At 38.2% G+C, this 22,221-nt stretch overlaps 2 protein-coding genes across 2 annotated transcripts in view; one reads left to right on the top strand and one right to left on the bottom strand.

Annotated features, from left to right (window-relative positions):
* Positions 1-6,047, bottom strand: part of LOC124271085 (prostaglandin G/H synthase 2-like) — a 31,303-nt gene extending 25,256 nt beyond the window's left edge. Inside the window, 1 exon segment of the mRNA XM_046706158.1 lies at positions 5,941-6,047. The gene's annotated coding sequence lies outside the window, so the exon portion shown is untranslated.
* The window catches only part of LOC124271084 (cytosolic phospholipase A2-like), a 107,766-nt gene continuing 91,079 nt past the window's right edge, over positions 5,535-22,221 (top strand). Inside the window, exon 1 of the mRNA XM_046706156.1 lies at positions 5,535-5,919. The gene's annotated coding sequence lies outside the window, so the exon portion shown is untranslated. The remainder of the gene's footprint in view (positions 5,920-22,221) is intronic.

Below are 22,221 nucleotides of genomic sequence, written 5' to 3'. Positions count from 1 at the left end.
GGCCAGGCACTGGACATTAGCACTAGCCAGTAGGTACATCGCTCAATGGCTGTCAGTGTCAAGGGCATCACCGCTTATGGTGTCCGGTAATTGCCCCTTACCTCCACAGCAAACATCCCGCACTGCTCCTTGTACAGACATAGTTGTACTTAATGTCAACACACCACTGACATTAATTCAATATGGTTTGTTGAATCTAAACAGTTTCCTTTACTAAGCTGATATTAATGTGATGTAATTACGGGAATATTGTGATTGAAGGACTGGTTTGGAGCAGCAGGTATGTTTTCAAAAATTATCAAATTTTTGTTCAGTTCTCAGAGCTTGTAAGATTAATCAAAATATTTGCTTTTAAATATTAAGATCCTGACAATCTTACAGTATTATAGCTATGTAAAGTGGGTATTAATTTTATCGGCCTTGATCCCTGATATCATATAAAATCTCGTATACCATCTCATTATTCTCAGACTACCAATCAGAATCATGGGCAGATCCTGATGTTCAAGGTCTTGCCATTAAATATTCATGTTGCATGTGGTCGGTGTGTTTTCAGGATAGCTGGTTGTTTGTGGTCAACAACACATTCTAGTTTTTCTTTCTTTCAAGGGGCAGTGGGGTAGCCTAGTGGTTAAAGCGTTCACTCATCACGCCGAAGACCCGGGTTCGATTCCCCACATGGGTACAATGTGTGCAACCCATTTCTCGTGTCCCCCGCCATGATATAGCTGGAATATGGTTAAAAGCGGTATAAAACTGAACTCACTCACTCAGTTTCTTTCAAGAAAAGACCTTGTTCATTGTGTTGTGGTTGTTATAAGAGGCATAAGACAATATTTACTCACTAATGGGGCTCACACATATAACCATACCCATTATTCCTAATTATTTTTCAAATCGCTAACTCTATTAAATATACTACTCAAAATACATTAAGGAACATGTCATGACAGATTAAATATAGTAATGTGAAAGAATTTGGTGGACCTTAATCTGTTTCGAATAGTATACATAGCACTCCCTGTTGTCACCTGATGGAGATTGACAAGGCTGACTACCAGTCGTAAATGCAATTATTCAAAATTGATTGGCCGTTTATCTTGTCCATTCCACATGAAGATTTAAATGGGATCATTTTGACTTACAGCTGCATCTTAATGTGGTCAGTTTTAAATGGAGTCGCCTCAGGGTGGGTTAGTAAATCCCTTAGTTAGTTGACTGGTGGACCTGTGCTGATTATGGCTGTAATTCACGGATTACATATGTCAATCAGATTGATAAGTTGCTCCATAATTGCCTGGATCATGGTGGTGATTATGCTGGAAACTTCCTAAAAGTACTTTAACAAATGGTGTATGTTCAGTTTTATCCCTTTGAAACATTGTTTAATTTTAATAAATTGGTGTCAGTTGCTTTAATTGTAGCCTTAATTTTTAGAAAGTTGAAAAGAAAATTATTTCAAGACAAAAATGTTAGATTGAATTTTTAATATATTTTTTTTTTAATTCACTTACATCTGGCTTACGCGTTCGGTTTTTAGATTACATTTAGCGATCTTAAATCAACGATAAAGGACCTCAAAATTGAAAACAGAGTAGCTTTATCTTCTAAATATTTTTTTCAAAATAATTAAACGAAAGAACAACTTCTGAAGTGATGTAAATAATAGCAAGTTTAGGCACACCTTAAAGACATTTCTTATATAATTAAATTGCAATTCTATCTAAACAGGAGTTAGTTTTGCATAAGCAAATTAATAGCATCCTAACTGTAGCTTCATCTTGACTGAAATTAGAATCTGGTGGTTGTATAGAAAATCTCGATTTTGTATCTTTTGATATCAATATGATATCAATAAGGCTAAAAAAAAGTTAAAAAGCCAGAGGCATGCTTATTGCTTTAACCCAAGAAGATCCCGGTTAGAATTGATCTTAAGTAACTCATGCTTGTCGTAAGAGGTGTCTAACGGGATTGGGTGGTCAGAGTCACTGACTTGGTTGACACATGTCATTGTATTTCAATTGCGTAAATTTAAGCTCATGCTGTTGATCACTGGATTGTCTGGTCCAGACTCGATTATTCACAGACTGCTGCCATATAGCTGGAATATTGCTGAATGTGGCGTCAAACTAAACTCACTCACTCACCTGATAAGCTGTAAACTGTTCCTGACTTGTTTTGATGTATCTTATATTAATTTATATTAAGTTTATTATCCAGAATCATTGTCCAACTTGTCCAGTGTGTTTAACGTAACATACAACCTGCTTCAGTAGCAGTGAGACAAGTGATACCATTATATCTCTTGACATCACAATGGTCTTCAAAGTATTGTGATGCAATGTCATTGCCCAAGCGATATTTCCTGTAGCAACCAGGTTTGGATGGTAAAATGTCTGAATGAATCGTTACTGTCTGCTATGGTTAATCTGATTAAAAACATTAGCAGTTTCAATATTGCTGATGGGCCTAAAAAAACATTCACTTACTGTTAACATTACACTACTTTGACAAGAATATATTCAATTCTGTTCAAAAGCTGTTTGATGGAGTTTAACAGCCTCTTGTGAAGGATGTGAAAATGTGAGCAACTTTTGTATTTTACTTCTTATATGTTTGATCCTGTCAAAAGATTGAAATCTTTAAAAAAGAAATACATAAAACTTTCACAGATTTAATGGGTTTAACTATTGCATGAACCTGTTGCTGGGTATGACATTAAAACAGGCCACAAATATGATCCAGATTAGTCATGAAGATAATCATTGAGCATTTCACTTTCTCACACAGGTGTTGCCTGCGTCCATGTTTTTGTCCTTGACCTTTCCTGGTCATGGTTGGGTGATTGTAAAACTGCCACCCGGAAAAAAACACACTTGACAACTGTAAACATATTTTGACTGACTTCCATAATTCTTTTGAAATGTAAAAAATCAGAAATGAATATTATCTGTATTATATGAATTATCGGTATTACCTAGCAAACAAATATTCTCTTAACTGTCTGAATGTCGATGGAAATAACGTGTCTTTACAAATGCCACCTAAAGAAATTTGTCTTTACAAAAGTGTAAATGTATTGAAATCTTATAATATTATTTTATTTGCTTTGTTTTAAAGAGTTGATTTAGTGAAATATTTCTTATTGAAACATTATGAAAAACTTCTAGTAGTCATGTGATTGTCCTGACAATCTGGATAATATTCTCTGCACAATTTGTCATCCAAAATGTTTGTTACTGCAAAAACAAAGAAATAACTATCTAACTGTTATAGTGTCATATTGCTAAAAAATATTTTTTTATTCCCTAGGCAACCATTAGTTGTATGTAAAACGTGACATTGAAATATGGACAAAAATTTAGTGAATACAAATTATTTGCACTTCGCAGACCAACTGGTGCAATGCATATTTCTCTTTGAGTGAGTGAGTATGGTTTTTTGCCGCTTCCAGCAATATTCCAGCAATATCACAGCGGCAGACACCAGAAATGAGCTTCATCTCTCTCTCTTTGAACCATTAATCTAAATCCAGCTATAACCATCAACACATTCCAATGTTAATATTAGTGTCCACTTTTCTAAACATGTCCAAAACAAAACTGAAATCCTATCTCTCCTTCAGATGGACATTTTAATGTATTGGACACTCAAAAAGAATTCCACAAGATTCGCAAGCACCAGGTTATTCCCTAATGTGCAGAATTTTTTACTTGATATTTTTTTGTTAAGAATCAATTATTAATCACTCACCAATAAAAAATAGAGAAACCTTCAAAGTGAATTATTAATTTGAATATTAATTATTAATCAGTAAAGGAAGTATGGATGGATTGGCTGTAGAGAGGGAGAACATCATCGTTATCTTGAAGGTAGTGAGTCAAGACTCCGAACCTTGGGCATTAAAAAAACAAGGGTTCTCCTAAAATAGGGCTATGTCAATATACAGAATCCTTCATAATCTCCCCAAGGAATCTGGGTCAGTGCTTGCTCAGTGATAAGTACATAGTTTCAGGGTGTTTCGTAAACCTCAGTTATATCAGACAGGTTACGAGATTTCACATGGGTCTTTTTACACAATTACGCAGGAATGTTGTAACCTGAAAACTTAATTTACAGCTTTATTGTGTAGTTTTTCCAGAGGTCTTTCTTGCCATATCTGTGTCTTCCGTGCGGGTTTAAATTTTGACACAATACATTTTCATTTACAAGATAAGTATGAAATTACATGCAAAATGCTGATTTTTAAGAAAAAAATATGGGGGTTTACCTGAACCCGCTAAAGAGCAAGTTTGCAACAAATGAAATAATAATTAAAATTCAAGTCAATATATAGTTCTAACTGACATGTTGTCTTGGTGGGATAAATTGGTCGTCACTGATAATAGTACCACTTAAAAGAAATGTGTTTTAATTTCACAGTATTGCATTAAGTCCAGCATTAAGATACCTTTCAATTAAGGAAATGAGCACTTTAAAATACTCAATTTTGAACTAAAGAATAATAATGGTGACATTTTGCCTACTTAAAGTACCGAGTTTAATATCTTTTCATAAACTCTTGTCTGAATCTTCTGATCAGATACTTCTACAAGCGAGAAGCCATTCACTAGCTGTGCATGGTGTTTCCCCAGGATTGGGAAAGGCCAAGGTTATTGTTTAGACATGTGGTAGTTGTTTTCCTTGTATATGTGGAAATGTTATCACCGCTGCTATAACCCATTGTAAATCACTCCCAAATATCATAATATTGTCAGTTTGTTATCTTCATTGTAGTATCTTCTGGGAGGTCAGAAACAGTTATACACCAGTTACACATAATAAGTTATACACCAGTTATACATAAAGCATTTATACATAAACAGTCATACACCAGTTATACATCCATTTATACACCAGTTACACATACACCATTTATACATAAACAGTTATACTCCAGTTATTCTTCATAAGACACCACTCACTCGCTCACTCACTCAAACACTGTACAAACATATGTAAATTTCATGATAATAGCAGATTTTTTCATGAAGATGTAAATGCAAAATACCACATGTAATTTTCTGTTAATCATGTTTGCCCTGAACCAGGTACACTTTGTGTTGTTCTCCAAAGTGGCGTGGCTGAATGGAACACATAGGTTTGATTCCTATTATATACACTCTGGATGCATTATCACAAAATGTTTTCTAATGAAGGGAAACAACCCCCTTTGAAAAACCCAAAGTTACATGAAAAAATCATAATTTTGTAATATAATGGCTCTTTATATCAGCGAGATTAAAATAATTGGGCATTGAATGAAAAACTTTTGTTTAAAAACAAAATTTAATTAATATTCCTTTTTGTGATTCTATATTCTAAATATATATTTGTGCTTCCAAAGCAGATATTGAAATCAGAAAATGATAACTCAGTTAACACATGGTAGATATTCATCAATACATCCCGGTTGAAGTTGTAACTATGTAACAAGCCTATCAGGACATTGTGGAGGGCATGCTTGAGCAACACAATACAACACTTACCTAAATACGATACTGTAAATCCAGCCACTCAATCAAAATAAAGTGAAACTGTTCAAAGAAAACTTTTTCCAAAACTGACCAGAAACAACGTTCAGCACAAGGAGTATTTCCCACAATCAAGATTCCAAACTTTGAGAGTATCCCCTCCAGTCTCTCAGCTCCTAATGCTAACCCGGCTCGGCAGACTGAGGCGGGGAGAAGTCAACATTCTAGTGCTAGCATTCACCTTGCAAGCAGCATGACAGGTCAATTCTCATGGCTATTCAGGTGTGCGATGTGAACCTACAGGCTGTCCACAAATACCACGACTTATTGCCACAGCCAATGAAGCGCTACAGCATGTCATGCCTCCTCATGGGTCAGTGAACATCAATTCGAGATATGCCCCAACGTATGTATAAGCTGTACTTACCGCTATGTCAGAGTGAAAGGTCTGCCGGTTTGTTTGTCCAGTTGTTTCCGTTGTCTAAGGCTATCCTCAGGGCTTGATACAGCTGCTTCTTACTTGCTTCTTACTTGCTTGTTCAGAGAATGTGATTTCTGGAATTCGTTAACGGTTTCCGTACAGGTAAGAATGACTTTTTGTTGAAATGTCTTGTCACTGAAATAAAAGTTACTTTGACTTTGACATGGAATGAAATGAAAACATTTAATTTCGAGACAATCAGTTTTAAATAGTACTATAAAATCATTAATGGACAATAATGCGTTAAAGAGTCATTGATAAATATAATATTTAAATATGTACAATAGTAAATAATCACTATGTATTAAAGACTGACATAGTCGTAATTCTACAGGTGACTGAAGTCGATTGAGTCTCTGTACCTTGTATTTCACGTGGTTGTTAAGTCGTGTGGTGCGGGGTGTATGGTTACTCCTGTATGGTAGTAACTGGAGGCAACCATTATATATATACACATAGCAGTGAATGCATCTAGGCGGAGACTCGGTTAGTGAGCAGCTTCAGCTACTTCACACGCCCACTCGGTGACGAGGATGTCCTACTTCCGGCTGATCCCTTTACCTCACATCGTGTAATCCTCATATTGACTTGTAGCTCCTCCCCCCATATTTGGAGTTCCCCTCATCCCCCACCCCCATCCTTCATTCCCTCTCTCCCCCTCCCCCCATTTACTTCACCTTAATTATTGTTGCACGTACGACAGTCTTATCTAAGCTTTTGTGATTCGGTATTCATTACTTTCTAGATCATTTTGTGTTATATGTTCATGATAATTGTATCAGTTTCTTTTGGGGGGGGGATAGGGATTTTGGTGACATTTGCTGAAATATTTTCAGCTTTGTCTTAGATATTGATGAAGTTTCATTGTCATGTCCTTTCTTTATACAGAAAAGTATTTGAATTGGGTGTTCTATATATCTATCATATACACTGAATTCTCTTCAATTTTCTTTCTTTTTAAATTTTTTTTCTTATTGGGGAGGGGAATGAAGGACGTGGAATGTAATACTTTAACGGGGGGTATTTACCAAACAGCAGCAGCAACAAAATAAATTTTTAAAAATTGCAGTTCAGCAAAAATGTATGGAATGTTTTGTAAACTCTTTAATTTTAATTGAAATGTTTAAAAAAAAATTCAGTCATTGCAGACAGATTGGCCATATATGATATGATATGATATGTCACATTCAAGTATTCTTAAACTATTTATATTGTGAGCAGGATATTTTATTTTGATCATAAGGGTCACCAGTCAAGTTTCAAACTGTATTACATTTCCTCAAGTTAATTGTTTTATTATGGACAAATAAACAGGTGAATTTGAGAGCATGATATGAAAATATTTCCTGTAGCTTAAATTTTCCTTTGAAAGTATTCCACTGCAGTCCGGCATGTCTTCAGCTGTGACTAACTCACAATTATATGTTTCCTACTAACTTTTTCAAAATGGACAAATTTATCCAATGAAATTGCCTCTTTCCCTCTAAGAAAAATGCTCAATCATTGTACCGCTGGATGTCGTCAGATAAGGCCTCAATTCGTGCACACGTATGGTGAGAGTGTGTGAGTGCTTGGAGTAGATTGATATCGGATGACAGTTAAACACACCTTGTAAGCCCCTCTTTAGTCTGTGGTCAGCCGCAGAGGACATTCCGAGCCATTCAAACAACTTCCTGTTTTTACTGTTGCACATACAGTCTCACCAGGCCTATTGAGAAATTTAGAGACTTCTCCTCCTTCAAGATTTATGAATATTTGATGTAATAAAGAATAGGGTTGTAATGCTCATGTTCGAATAGAATGCCACGGTCTGAGTCATTTGAAGGGATATCCAGCTGTTTGCTATTATATTTTACATTGAATTGAAGTTGTGAGAGTCTTTTTAGGACAATACCATTCAGCAATGTACTATGCAGAACTAGAATTAATTACTTTTCTGGTGAAAATGGTATTGGGAGAGTCAATATTTGAATCCCAAGTTTCTTTTTCTGAATAATCTAATTTAAACTTGCATTTCTTCCGTATTTTCCTATTAATCCTAATAAATGTTGCTTTGCTCACTTTTCTTTTAAAATACTCTGTTGATGTATGTTCATAAAGCAACATATTTCTTAAGAAAAGTCTACGATTACATGGCTAGCCGTGGTAAAACTGGCTCTGAATTCCATATTAGAGCAGCCGGTAGCCCAGAGATTACCTGGTTCACTTGTTACACCAAAGGCCTGGGTTTGATTCCCCACATGGGTACAATGTGTTCAGCCCATTTTTTGTTGTCACCTGATGTGATGTTGCTGTAATGTTGCTAAAAGTGGTATAAAATCATACTAACAAGTACTCAGTATTACCTGGCTTCATTGCTACTTATATAGTTCTGGTGATAACATCTACAAGTTCATATTGCACCAAACTATGTAATAACAGTGTAGACGTTTTATTGGTCTCATAGTGTTATTACCCGTGAAGATCCGGGTTAGAATGAGCCTTCAGTAACCCATGCTTGTCGTAGGAGGCGACTAACAGGATTGGGTGGTTATATGCTGACAACATGCAGTATTATTGGAACTGGGATGGTGGGGGTAGCCTAGTGGTTTAGGTGTTTGTTCATTACAACAAAGGCCTGGGTTCAATTCACCACATGGGTACAATGTGTGAAGCCCATTTCTGGTGTACCCTGCCACGATAATGCTGGCATATTGCTAAACGTTAATATTGCTCACTCACTCACTCACTCACTTTTATTGAAACTCTTAATAATTACCATATTTTATTAATAACGATTTAGTTTTATGGATTGTTATATATTGTTACATTTGGTGATAGTGTTTATAAAACTTGTAACATTTGAATGAGATTCAATTAAAAAGCCATTTGTTAGAAGCTAAAGATTGATGATATTTACCTAACACCATCCTAAATATACGTCAGTAGGCTCAGTGTCTCCTTCAGCACCAAGAAGGCTGGGTTGCCTCATTTGTGTTTAGGTCAGTACAGAGTTTAACCGCCCATTCTCGCTATCAGGGTGGGGAGGCAAAAGGGTGTCAATTGTGCACGAGCAGGCCTCTCGACCTTCCAACTTTATTAAATAATTATCGCTTATGTGATCCAGAAAAACCTGTTTCTTTAGACTTGAGCTTTTCATGGAGTGATGGTGGTAAACTTCGTTGACACTAAGATATGAGAAGGAGCGATTAGGTAAATGTTATATGGCTGCTCTGAGCATATGGGTGTTACTGCAACTGTCTGATTTCTGACTTGATGTAGTGTTGAGGTAAACGTTACGTGTTTGTCTGTGTACATGTTGGGGTGGCTGTTGTATGGTTCTAGAAGCTAGCAATATCTAGGAACAACACTAGTCCTTAAGCTCTGTGAAACATGGTCGGGTGGTACCGTGTATACGGTATCGTGTGGGATTTTTGGGAGTATTTTTCTCCACCTTGTTTAACAACACCGCAACTTGGCCATTTAGCGTGGTCCCTAACTTTAGCCAAACACTTGGAAGGGCAGGGATATTGCCTTAACATTTTATTCCTTGAGTTACTTTGTGGCGGATTTGTGTATAAATCACAGCAGGTACAGATCGCGATGAAGGTATCAGTTTATGGAGAATGATTTGTGTATATTTAATTGGTGAACTATCACTCTTTCAACACTTCAAACTCCCACATATCCTTTGAACAAAGGGCACCTGCATATTTAACTGCACCTTTCACTAATATTTTCATCGGAGGTAGTTTGCCTGTAGGAGTTTGGTTGAAATTTTTATATGTTGATTGAAGAGATTCTTCGTTGTTTGTTATGAGAGCTTAAGATACTACAAACACAGGACACTTACCTGTTTGAAAGATTTTAGTAGTGTTTAGTTTAAGTTTGGAATGCATCTGAAAGAAATTGTTTTGTCTACTCTGCATTTTGTTCTTTTAGAGGGAGTCATCTACATCTGTAAAGTTCTGAAATACTCTTGTTCTTCTGTTTGTGGCCCACAGCGCTCATGCCAAGTCTTGATTCCAAAGTAATAACTTGCATGATCTTCCATTTAAAGGGAGACTGTGCCCTACAGTGCTGATGCTCAGGGTTGATCTTGATAACCTATGTCTTCTTCCATTTAATGGTGGACTTTGCACGACAGCATTAATGCCCAGGATTGATCTCACCATAATATACATTATTTTCCATTTAATGGGAGACTGTGCCCTACAGTGCTAATGCTCAGGGTTGATCTTGATAACCTATGTCTTCTTCCATTTAATGGCAGATTTTGCATGACAGCGGTAATGCCCAGGATTGATCTCAACATAACAAACATTATCTTCAATTTAAAGGGAGACTATAATCTACAGTGCTTGTGCCCAGGTTAACATTGCAACATACTAACATATATGATCATCCATTTAAAGGGAGACTATAATCTACAGTGCTTGTGCCCAGGTTAACATTGCAACATACTAACATATATGATCATCCATTTAAAGGGAGACTATAATCTACAGTGCTTGTGCCCAGGTTAACATTGCAACATAATAACATATAATCATCCATTTAAAGGGAGACTATAATCTACAGATCATCCATTTGATCAATTTAGGGAGAGACTATAATCTACATAATAACATATGATCATCATCCATTTAAAGGGAGACTATAATCTTGTTGCCCAGGTTAACATTGCAACATACTAACATATATGATCATCCATTTAAAGGGAGACTATAATCTACAGTGCTTGTGCCCAGGTTAACATTGCAAACATACTAACATATATGATCATCCATTTAAAGACTATAATCTACAGTGCTTGTGCCCAGGTTAACTATAATCTATCAGGGAGACTATAATTGTGCTTTGTGCCCAGGTTAACATTGCAACATAATAATTTAAAGGGAGACGTGCATGATCTTATCATCCATTTAAAGGGAGACTATAATCTACAGTGCTTGTGCCCAGGTTAACATTGCAACATAATAACGTGCATGATCTTCCATTTAAAGGGAGACTATAATCTACAGTGCTTGTGCCCAGGTTAACATTGCAACATAATAACGTGCATGATCTTCCATTTAAAGGGAGACTTCTTTAAAGAGAGGTTAACATTGCAACATAATAACGTGCATGATCTTCCATTTAAAGGGAGACTGTGCCCTTCCATACTTGTTCATCAGCTTGACGCCTGAGAGTTGCAAAGGTTCAGTCCCTGTACCACATGTGTATTTTTTTTGTTTGTTGTTTAATGCCACATTCAACAATATTCCAGCTATATGGCAGCAGTCTGTAAATAATTCAGTGTGGACCAGACAATCCAGTGATCAACAGCATGAGCATCAATCTAAGCAGTTGGGTTACTATGACATGTGCCAACAAGCCAGACTGCCTGATTCCATTAGTCGCCTCTTACACAAGCATGGGTACCTGGAAGGATATGATGGGGTTGTGACTGTCAACCTTCTAGTAGTAGACAAGACAGTTTATACCCATGAAGATCTAGGTTAGAATTGGTCTTCTGCAACCCATGCAGGTCGCAAAAGGCAACTTGCAGGATTGGGTGTTCATACTTGCTGAGTTGGTTGACCCATGTCATCATATCCCAATGATCAATGCTCATGCTGTTGATCACAGGATTGTCAGGTCCAGACTCGATTATTTTCAGACCACCGCCATATATCTGGAATATTGCTGAGTATGGCGTTAAACAACAAACAAAACAAAGCAGTTTGTATACTTCCTAGGGAGTTGATAATGAATATCAAGTGTACACTGACTTAAGTATTTCATCCACTCACTCTGCTGTTTCTATGAATCTGAGGTCACAAACGGGTCAAACATCTCTTTCATCTAAGAAATGAGTATGTACAACAATCCCCTAAAGGTTTTTCCACTATTCTGTTACATGGAAAATTGACTGTTTAGTCTGAAATCCAGATTATACTCTGGGCAAGGATCCAGAGCCTTCTCACATACTGGCTCTGACAACAGCTTGCCTGCAGATGGTAGATACATAACCATAAACCTGACACGCTGTGGATTATTATATTGTTTCTACCTGGATTATTTGCCATCAGGTGATATTTGATCTTGACTTCAGATTCTCTTATTGTTTCATAGAAGAACACAACCTAAATGTTCAAACATAACTGCATAACCAAATTATTATGTTTGATTGAAAATATGTTGTTTTTAGAAAACCTTATGTATCAAGATATAATATAAGTAGTTTTTGAACATGAGCAGTGAGTGAGTTTAGTTTTACGCTGCACTCAGCAATATTCCAGCTATATGACAGTGGTCTGTAAATAATCGAGTCTGGACCAGACAATCCAGTGATGAACGGCATGAGCATCGATCTGCGCAATTGGGAACCGATGACATGTGTCAACCAAGTCAGCGAACCTGACCTCCCAATCCCATTAGTCGCCTCTTACAACAAGCATGGGTCGCTGAAGAACAGTCTGTAAATAATCGAGCCTGGACCAGACAACCTAGTGATCAACTGCATGAGCCTCGATTAAAATGGTGGTTCATTCAAAGGTACCATATTTAAAGTATTTGAGTGTTTGTTAGATCACCATAACACACTTTTATGAATGATGTTAATCATTTTATATAAATGTTTTCTGGCTCATAAATCATTTACCACTATTTATTCTTCAACTTTATCAACCTAAGAGAGTTATCCTTTTTATCCCTCACAGAAAAGGGGGTGGTGGGATAGCCTAATGATTAAAGTGTTCACTCATCACACCAAAGACCCAGATTCAATATCCCACGTGGGCACAATATGCTAAGTCCAATTCTGATGTCCCCTGCCATGGTATTGCTGGAATGTTGCTAAAAGTGCCGTAAAACTGAAAAACTCTGTCAACTCACAGAAAAGATGTTGCATGACCTCTGGATGATTGAAAGGGAAGAATTTATTTATGATTAGAGTTCATTAAGTTCAGAAAGAAGGGTTCATCTTTAGGTTTTAGCGAAAATATTACATTTTAGGTCAGAACTTTTGAACTAAGGCAGGTGGGGATGAACATAAAATCAATTATTGTGGCCTAATTTAAGTGTTATACTTTGAGATGTAAACATCTGTTCTATCAGAGGGAATAATCCCTGACTGAGGCACGTGTCAGTGCTGTACCCTAGTCCTCTCCAGACTCATCCCACCTGTCTTTCAAAGGACTTACCTGGTTTCTTCCACGTACAACAAACACAATATGTATCGGTTTACATGCACTTGTTCACACAGGTGAAAACTCATTAACACAGGTAAGTCGTCATGGTGCTGCTCAGATATTCATGGCTGGTCTTTTAGAGTAGAAATAGCCCAGTGTGTTTGAGGATCCTCAGACCAGACACTTGACTGACCGGTGGGTGTATACAGCTCCTTTCATCTCCATACCTGTGCTGCTGACCCGTTTGTAAGGTCATTAAAGGTGTTCAGTCATTGTCAGTGCCTCCGTGAGGAGCCATGGAGGTGCCCAGTAGTTGGTCAGAAAGTTGTCTCCTGACACTGAAAATGATGGTTTTGAGAACGGAATTACATCTGGACTATTTTTCAATAATAGAATGTGTTGTATAATAATATTGAAGGTGATGAATGAAGTTGTATGATAATAATAATAGGAAGAAGAATGATAATGAATCATCATGACGATGACGACGATGAGGATAATGATGCATTTAAAACTGCATCAAAAATAGTTGTCTGGGAAGTGTAGCAATTTACATAGAATTTAACCAACACAAGTCCTTGTTCGGAGGTGTTCCTGCCATTGACTCCATTTATGCTGAAAAGGAGCCCCAGTGTACCTTAGTAAATCTAGACTTGGTTTATATAGAATGTTTGCATTACAAACAGTGCTATGCTAAAGGAAAAAACAATAAGTTTCAGTGACTGTGAGACAGACTAGCAATCATCCTGAATAGACAAGATGACAAACTGAAGGTCCTGATTTCAGTGACTTTCTGTAGGGGACAATAAAGTATTCAAGTTTTCAATGCATGTCAGTAAACAGCTCCTTTCATCTCCATACCTGTGCTGCTGACCCGTTTGTAAAAGGTCATTAAAGGTGTTCAGTCATTGTCAGTGCCTCCGTGAGAACCATGGAGGTGCCAGTAGTTGGTCAGAAAGTTGTCTCCTGACACTGAAAATGATGGTTTTGAGAACGGAATTACATCTGGACTATTTTTCAATAATAGAATGTGTTGTAATAATAATATTGAAGGTGATGAATGAAGTTGTATGATAATAATAATAGGAAGAAGAATGATAATGAATCATCATGGCGATGACGATGATGATGGATAATGATGCATTTAAAACTGCATCAAAAATAGTTGTCTGGGAAGTGTAGCAATTTACATAGTGTTAACCAACACAAAGTCTTTGTTCGAGGAGTGTTCCTGCCATTGACTCCATTTATGCTGAAAAGGAGCCCCAGTGTACCTTAGTAAATCTAGACTTGGTTTATATAGAATGTTTGCATTACAAACAGTGCTATGCTAAAGGAAAAAACAATAAGTTTCAGTGACTGTGAGACAGACTAGCAATCATCCTGAATAGACAAGATGACAAACTGAAGGTCCTGATTTCAGTGACTTTCTGTAGGGGACAATAAAGTATTCAAGTTTTCAATGTAATGTAACACAGAATGCTTTCTTGCATCATCTTTGTTGTATACTGTGTCTAATCTGTAGACATGATCGGGTGGTCCGGAGTGACTGCAGACTCTGTAATCTGCTGCCTGCAGAACATTGACTGATGTGATCACAATCACTTCGTCAGGTCACTGGGCATATATAACCTCCTGCTTCTCTTCCTTGTACATCAGGCCAGTTTAGTTGGTAATTAGATGACATGATGACAGATAAACCCATGGAATATGCTCTTCAGCAACCTATGTTGATCTGGTCCATGTTAATCTGTATGAATGGGAAATGAAATCCTATTTAAGATGCTGTGTTTATTTTAACAGACACATGAAGATTTGGGTTAGAAGTGTTCTTCAGCAACCTATGTTGATCTGGCCCATGTTAATCTGTACAAATGGCAAATGAAATCCTATTTAAGATGCTGTGTTTATTTTAACAGACACATGAAGATTTGGGTTAGAAGTGTTCTTCAGCAACCTATGTTGATCTGGTCCATGTTAATATCTGTATGAATGGCAAATGAAATCCTATTTAAGATACTGTGTTTATTTTAACAGACTCATGAAGATTTGGGTTAGAAGTGCTCTACAGCAACCTATGCTGATCTGGTCCATGTTAATATCTGTATTGTCTGGGCCAGATTCGTGCATTTCCAGACCGTCGTCGTGTAGTTGGAACGTTCCTGAGTGCAGCATTACACAACAAACAAATTGTGCTCAATATAAATATCCTATATTAATAATAAACAAGTTCAGTTTGACGCCGGATTCAGCAATATTCCAGCATTATGATGGTGGGGGATACCAGAAATGGGCTTCACACATTGTGCCCATGTTGGGAATCAAACCCGGGTCTTTGGTATGATGAGCGAACGCTTAAACCACTAAGCTACCCCACTGCTCCAGAAACTTGTGAACACACCCTGACACACACACACACATGCAATATTATAAGGAACTTTCTTAAACTGTGACCTGTGTTAGGTTTTTTTTCTACATGTGGGCAAATGATCACATCCCTTTTCCAATAAAATCATCATAAATGATGAAACGTGATATGACTAATACAGTGTCACAATAACATGAGGTTTGCTATTGGTCCACCAACCAGGATGTCACATCCAATGAGATGTGTCGATTACCAAGACCATCCCAACAACCAATCAGATCAAGTCATTCAGCTCCAACACTGTCACGCATTGTACGTGAAAGTGCACCAGTCAGTTTCTAGGCAGTGACATGACATGCCGTGGAGCGATTGCCGTAAGTCAGCTTCGTCATGTGTGACGTCTGCATGGCATTTCTGTGACTGTTATCACGTCATGTTTGGTGATTGTTATCATGTCGTGATGTGAGTATCGTTATCACTTTCATCTCAGATTAATATGGGTGCAGTTAAACTTGATGAACCGTAAATAAACGAAGGCCTGGGTCACCGTTTGATCATTATATCAGATGCTTACAAACTTGGCCAGTGAGGCATTCCGGCTTGCTCTATTGTTTGCTTTTTAAATATTGTATAAAAAACTGTATCACAATATTTTTTCCGAATTTAGTCTGGAATACAAGTTGCCAATTGAACCATTGTCATGAATCTTGAGAATACTGTTTTAATGTTGGCTAATGTCAACATCTTGTTTTCGTGTCAACACCTTTTCATCGGGTCGAGGGGTGATGGTGTAGCCTAGTGGTTAAAGCGTTCGCTCGTCACGCTGAAGGCCCGGGTTCCATTCCCCATATGGGTACAATGTGTGAAGCCCATTTCTGGTGTCCCCCGCCGTGATATTGCTGGAATATTGCTAAAAGCGGCGTAAAACCAAACTCACTCACTCACTCAACTGGTCGATGGGGTAGCCTTATGGTTAAAGCAATCGCTTGTCAAGACCTGGGTTCCATTTCCTACATGGGTACAATGCGTGAAGCCCATTTCTGGTGTCTTTGTGATATTGCTCGAATATTACCAAAAGGGGCGTCAAACTATACTCGCACACACATAATCTTTCATCAGTCAAAGTTCATAAAAGGTCGTTCTGGCGTGACCTTGATAGTGATGTCCTTAGAACTTTGCATTATGGTAGATCCAAGATCTCATGATAATAACGGGGCGGTGGGGTAGCCTAGTGGTTATAGCGTTGTCTCGTCACGCTGAAGGCCCGGGTTCCAATCCCCATATGGGTACAATGTGTGAGGCCCAGTTCTGGTGTCCCCCGCCGTGATGTTGCTGGAATATTGCTAAAAGCGGCGTAAACCCAAACTCAGTCAGTCAGTGATAATATAACAGTTTATATATTGAAAGCTTTGCATTGGTTCAAAGCACCAACAATAATACAATCCATCAGACTACAGAATAGAAATGCATTTTTAATAGGGTGCCATTGGGCACTAGACAACTAATTTAGGTGTGTTTGTGAAATTAAGTGTGCCCATACCTTTTGATGATCCAATTAAACTTATAACATTCCAAAAATCCTGTAGTTTCAATTTGTTTAACAAACAAGTAAACATGTAGACCTATTGTTTGAGAGTTGGATTTCCTGGAAGCTATCATGACTTCAAGAATAGTTCAGTTTCATTTCTCTTTGACCTATAAACTAACCCACAAACTATGTTATCTTCCAAAACAGATTTCCTGTTAAGCCCATGTTAAGCTGTGAGATTAAGAGTGCCACCAATCAACACTTGGATGGTGTGCAAAAATAGGTTTTGAATCCTGCGAGTTGGTCGAATGTAGCGCATTTTCCATAAAAGGAATTATGGTGAGTGTTCATGTTATATTTGAGTCATGCCACCAGGACACATTGAAAATATTTCATCCATGCAATTTCAGTATATAACGTGCCATGTCATGCAAATTAAGGACTATTTTGATCCATGGACTATGATTTGACATAACAGGGAGGTTTGTGAGTGAGCTGAGACATTTGGTCAAATCTTTGTTGACAATATTCCAGAAACAGTACAGTAGAGCATCCTAGAAATCTTCTTCACACATTGTACCAGTGGGGAATAGAACCTGGGTCTTAATTTTAAAGAGTAAATGCTTTAACCACAAGGGTACCCTGCACTCAGTCATAACAAGACCAAACAATATTTTACTAACACTCTCTGCAACAGCTCTGGTATCAATATTTGGTTCATTGATGTGGGAAATTGAACTCGGTACTTTGGCTTGATGAGCAAATGCTTTAACTGCTAGGCTACCCCAGACTGTCAGATTGATATATCTTTTTTGGTTGACTTGAATGACAAGCATATGTTTTGGTCTATATGCCCCGATATCTTAGTTTTCTGCAGTAAAGGCTGTATGTAGATCTTTTTTTGAAAACATCATTGTTGATGTTCAAAGATGAGGAGAGGTGAAATTGTGTTTAACGTCGTGCTTGAGAATATTTCGCTCATATGACGACCTGCATGCGTGTGTATGTGTATGTGCGGCTGCTTGTACCAGCCCGGACTTAAGCTGGTTTAATAGTGCTAGCCCACTGAGATACCATGCCACAGAGAAGCATGAATACCCCACTCAGACACATATTACTGACTCCGAGCTGACCAGTCCTTGTTGTATGCATTAATGCCGAGCGCCAGGAAGGGACAAACAAGTACCATATTTTAAGGACCAACAAGTACCATATTTTAACGTCTTTTGGTATGACGCGGTCGGGAATCGAACCCGGGACCTTCCGTTCTCCGGCCTGACACTCTAACCACTACACCACGGAGGCGGTCCGATGTTCAAAGAACAGAGCAGACATCACATTTTCAAGTGGAAAGAAATATCAGCTATATGTTTTAGCAGCTTAGCATTTCAGTAAGGGGATGGTTTCCTTGAGAACATTTGACATTTGGAAGCCCCTGCCAGGTCTTGATAGATGACTTAGCAGACAGCACAGCAGAAATGCTGAAATGTAGCAGGCGATAAGTTTTTGATCATCATGGAACCACAAACACAAAAAAATCTTGCGAATGTTTAAATATAGATTAGAGCATGAAGGTCTGGGTCCTGTACCACAAAGCTATCGTAGTGCTAAGCAGCCCATACTTTAACATGACTGCCATAGTGCAATGATCGCTAAGCGAAAAGAGATAGCCCAGTAGTTAAAGTGCTGGCTCATCACGCCAAAGACCCTGGTTTGATTCCCCACATGGGCACAATGTGTAAGCCCAGTTCTGGTGTCCCCAGCCGTGAAATTGCTGGAATAGTGCTAAAAGCGGCGTAAAACAATACTCACTCTCTCACTTCTGGTGTCTAGCGATGAAGACTCAAACCCTTTCCACAACCTACGTAAGGCATGACCAATGCTCAAAGAACCTTAACACCTAAAACATTAAAACAACCTTGTTTTAAAGGCCTTATGTAGTATGTATTAAAGAATTCTAGTTTGGACTGTTAGACACCTAAGACATTGAAGTTGCCTGTGCACGATGCACAGGAGAAATGTTCTCTGCTGTGTGCAAAATAGTCACTGGCCCGTGGCTAGTGAAAATCCAGTTGGGCCAGTAAATCTCCACAGTCACTGGCCAGACTGGCTAGTGAATTTTCATGGGTTCATTCTGTAAATATATCACTCTCTCCAACTTGTAAAGTTATAATGTACTTTTAAATCATGCAGAACTATGGCTTGATATAAATGTTCATCATATTAGTAGCTTAATGATGAAACCCGTGTCATGATGGCAGTGTCTTAAAATCATTTATTTTTGTAATCTTTTGCTTAGTTTTGGCTAGTGATTTATTTTATGGGCTAGTTACTTTCAGGGATAGGGGTACCCTAGTGGTTAAAGCATTCGCTCGTCATGCCGAAAACCCGGGTTCGATTCCCCACATGGGTAATAGGTGTGAAGACCATTTTTGGTGTTCCCCGCCATCATATTGTTGGAATATGGCTAAAAGTGGTGTAAAACTAAACTCACTCACTCACTTTCAGGGATAGCAAAATTTGGAACTATTTCGCACACTGGTTTTCTGGGCCACTTGCATGTGCATCTGTCATTTTGCAACCTGGGTTATGAAGGGCGCTAGGTGCAAGCATACAGTCCATATACTGCACCAACTGGAGCACATTCATCAATGACAGCAAACTATTTGCCAATATTGATGTGCCTATGATGAGCAAACATAGCTCTGATCAAGAAAAGTAACACAATAAATAAGTGACAATATCATGGAAAGGATAAACTATTAGTCTCAGTGTTAGTAAACATGTCATTCCACGCAGGTGTGCTTCCATGTTGCCATGGCAGCAGACTACCACTGGTGATACACATGTTTTCGTGGAATTGTTAATTCTCAAGGGAAATCGTAGGGACAAAAAGAAGTCCTGTCACGACCAAGTGGTGTTTATCTAACAATCCAGTCAGTTAATGCACAACCAAAGACTATATAAAGGGGTAGAATTTAGTAGTCTTTGTAGAGTTGGACTGTTAAAAGAAAGGGAATACCCATTTTCATTTCAAGCTTTGTGATTACTTTTGATTTGATAATGCACTTGTAGCTTTGGATGATATTTTTTCCCTTCACATTTCATTGTGTTTAACTTCATTCAAATGCTTTCGGTGAAATGGATCTAGATTTTGTGTGAATCACGGTTATGCCAAATAATTTTTTATAGTCAACCCTTTTCAAATTGTGCAAAAACACCTAATGGTTCTCTTGTATAGTTTGATTATCATCTGAAATTGTTCCTAGACTGTTGATCAATGGTTTCTGACAAGTAACCAAAAATAAACATTGCTACAATATGGCTGAAGCAAAGTACCCATGAAGAGAAGGTGAGTTTAGCTTTATGTTGCTTTTAGCAATATTTCAGCAATATCACGGCGGGGGACACCAGAAATGGGCCTCACACATTGTACCCATGTGGGGAATCGAACCCAGGTCTTCTGTGTGATGAGCGAACGCTTTAACCACTAGATGAAGAAGGGCCAACTTTAACAGCACACAAAATAAGGCTAGTGAGCGAGTTAGATTTTACGCTATTTTTAGCAATATTTCAGTAATATTACAGTGGGAGACAACAGAAATGGGCTTCAAGTGGGGAATCGAGTGGGGAATTATACCCAAGTGGGGACTCGAACCCAGGGCTTTAGCATGATGAGCAATTGTTTTAACCACTAGGCTACCCCACCCCACCAAAATATACTAAATCTCTCTAAATGTAAAAATATTTGAAAAACACATTTTCCATCTACAAATGATAGTTTAAACATTATCTTTTTGAGTTTTGGTTTGTTCCATAAATCAAAATAATATTTTGGCACTGCTACACATATTTCTGTATTTAACCATATGTATAAATATGTTATACAACACCAATGTTGTCTTACAATCACACAGATTGATGCTCAAGCTGTTGATCACTGGATTGTCTGGTCCAGACTCGATTATTTACAGACTGCCTCCATATAGCTGGAATATTGTTGAGTGCAGCATGAAAGTAAACTCACTCACTCACTCACACACTCACTCACTCACTCACTCACAATCACAGGAGTCTCCAGCGGGGACTTTATGAAGTATATTACCATCATATTAGTGTCACAAAGTCATACTTTGAGAGTCACGATTGTATTTGTTTTGCCTGAGATTAAAATCACTGTGAGATCAGGCTGTCCCAATAGAGCTTCAACAAAGCATAGACCACTTGATCATTCACCCATAGTTTTCCTTCAGACACGGATACAGCGTATCAGTTTCAGGATGTTACTACCTATCTACATCAACCCATCTTCCAATCAGGTTTACTTCCTCCCTCATTGCTTGTATATCCTCTCTACAGCTCAGTTGGGGTGCATGAAATATTTTTGGAATTCGGGTGATATCAGAAATACCCCTATGAATCCTTTAAAATAGGTCAGGGTACTTGTTTCCTGAATCCAGTCACAGACGTAATACCCTAAGAATGTGAAAAATTTATTTGGAAGTGGTGATATTTTCCACAATCAGGCCAGGTTTAACATTTGTGCATGGACATGTATAGACTAACGCTTGGTCTCTGAATATATATAATTTTGATAGTAAAACACAATCCCATTTACATTGAAAAGGAGACCCACTGAGATTCAGAACCTGAGGAAATCTAGACTTGCTTCATTTAGGGCTTTAGCATTGCAGTGATGGCTCGGCTGGGCAGAGGGGATATAACATGGTTCAGGCATCATGAGACAGACTAGGATTCCTATTTCCTTTTTTTTGAATGACTCTTGGTTCTTGTACTTGGTATTGACATTATTGCCAAGGGTCTCCACTTTCCGCAGATTCCATACTGTAAGGGATTTTCGACTCTGGTCTTGCGACCGCCTCCGTGGTGTAGTGGTTAGAGCATCCTCCCGGAGAGCGGAAGGTCCCGGTTCGATCCCCGACCGCGTCATACCAAAGACGTTAAAATATGGTACTTGTTGGTCCCTGCCTGGCGCTCGGCATTAATGGGTACAACAAGGACTGGTCGGCTCGGAGTCAGTATAATGTGTCTGAGTGGGGTATTCATGCTTCACTGCGGCATGGTATCTGACACACACTATAAAACCAGCTTCAGTCTGGGCTGGTACAATCAGCCACACATACACATACACACGCATGCACGCCCTCATATGGGCG

Source organism: Haliotis rubra, unplaced genomic scaffold (genome assembly GCF_003918875.1).
Source record: "Haliotis rubra isolate DU_JTF1 unplaced genomic scaffold, ASM391887v1 Scf157, whole genome shotgun sequence".
In the NCBI taxonomy this organism is placed as follows: domain Eukaryota; kingdom Metazoa; phylum Mollusca; class Gastropoda; order Lepetellida; family Haliotidae; genus Haliotis; species Haliotis rubra.
This window is presented reverse-complemented; position numbering and strand designations above follow the sequence as displayed.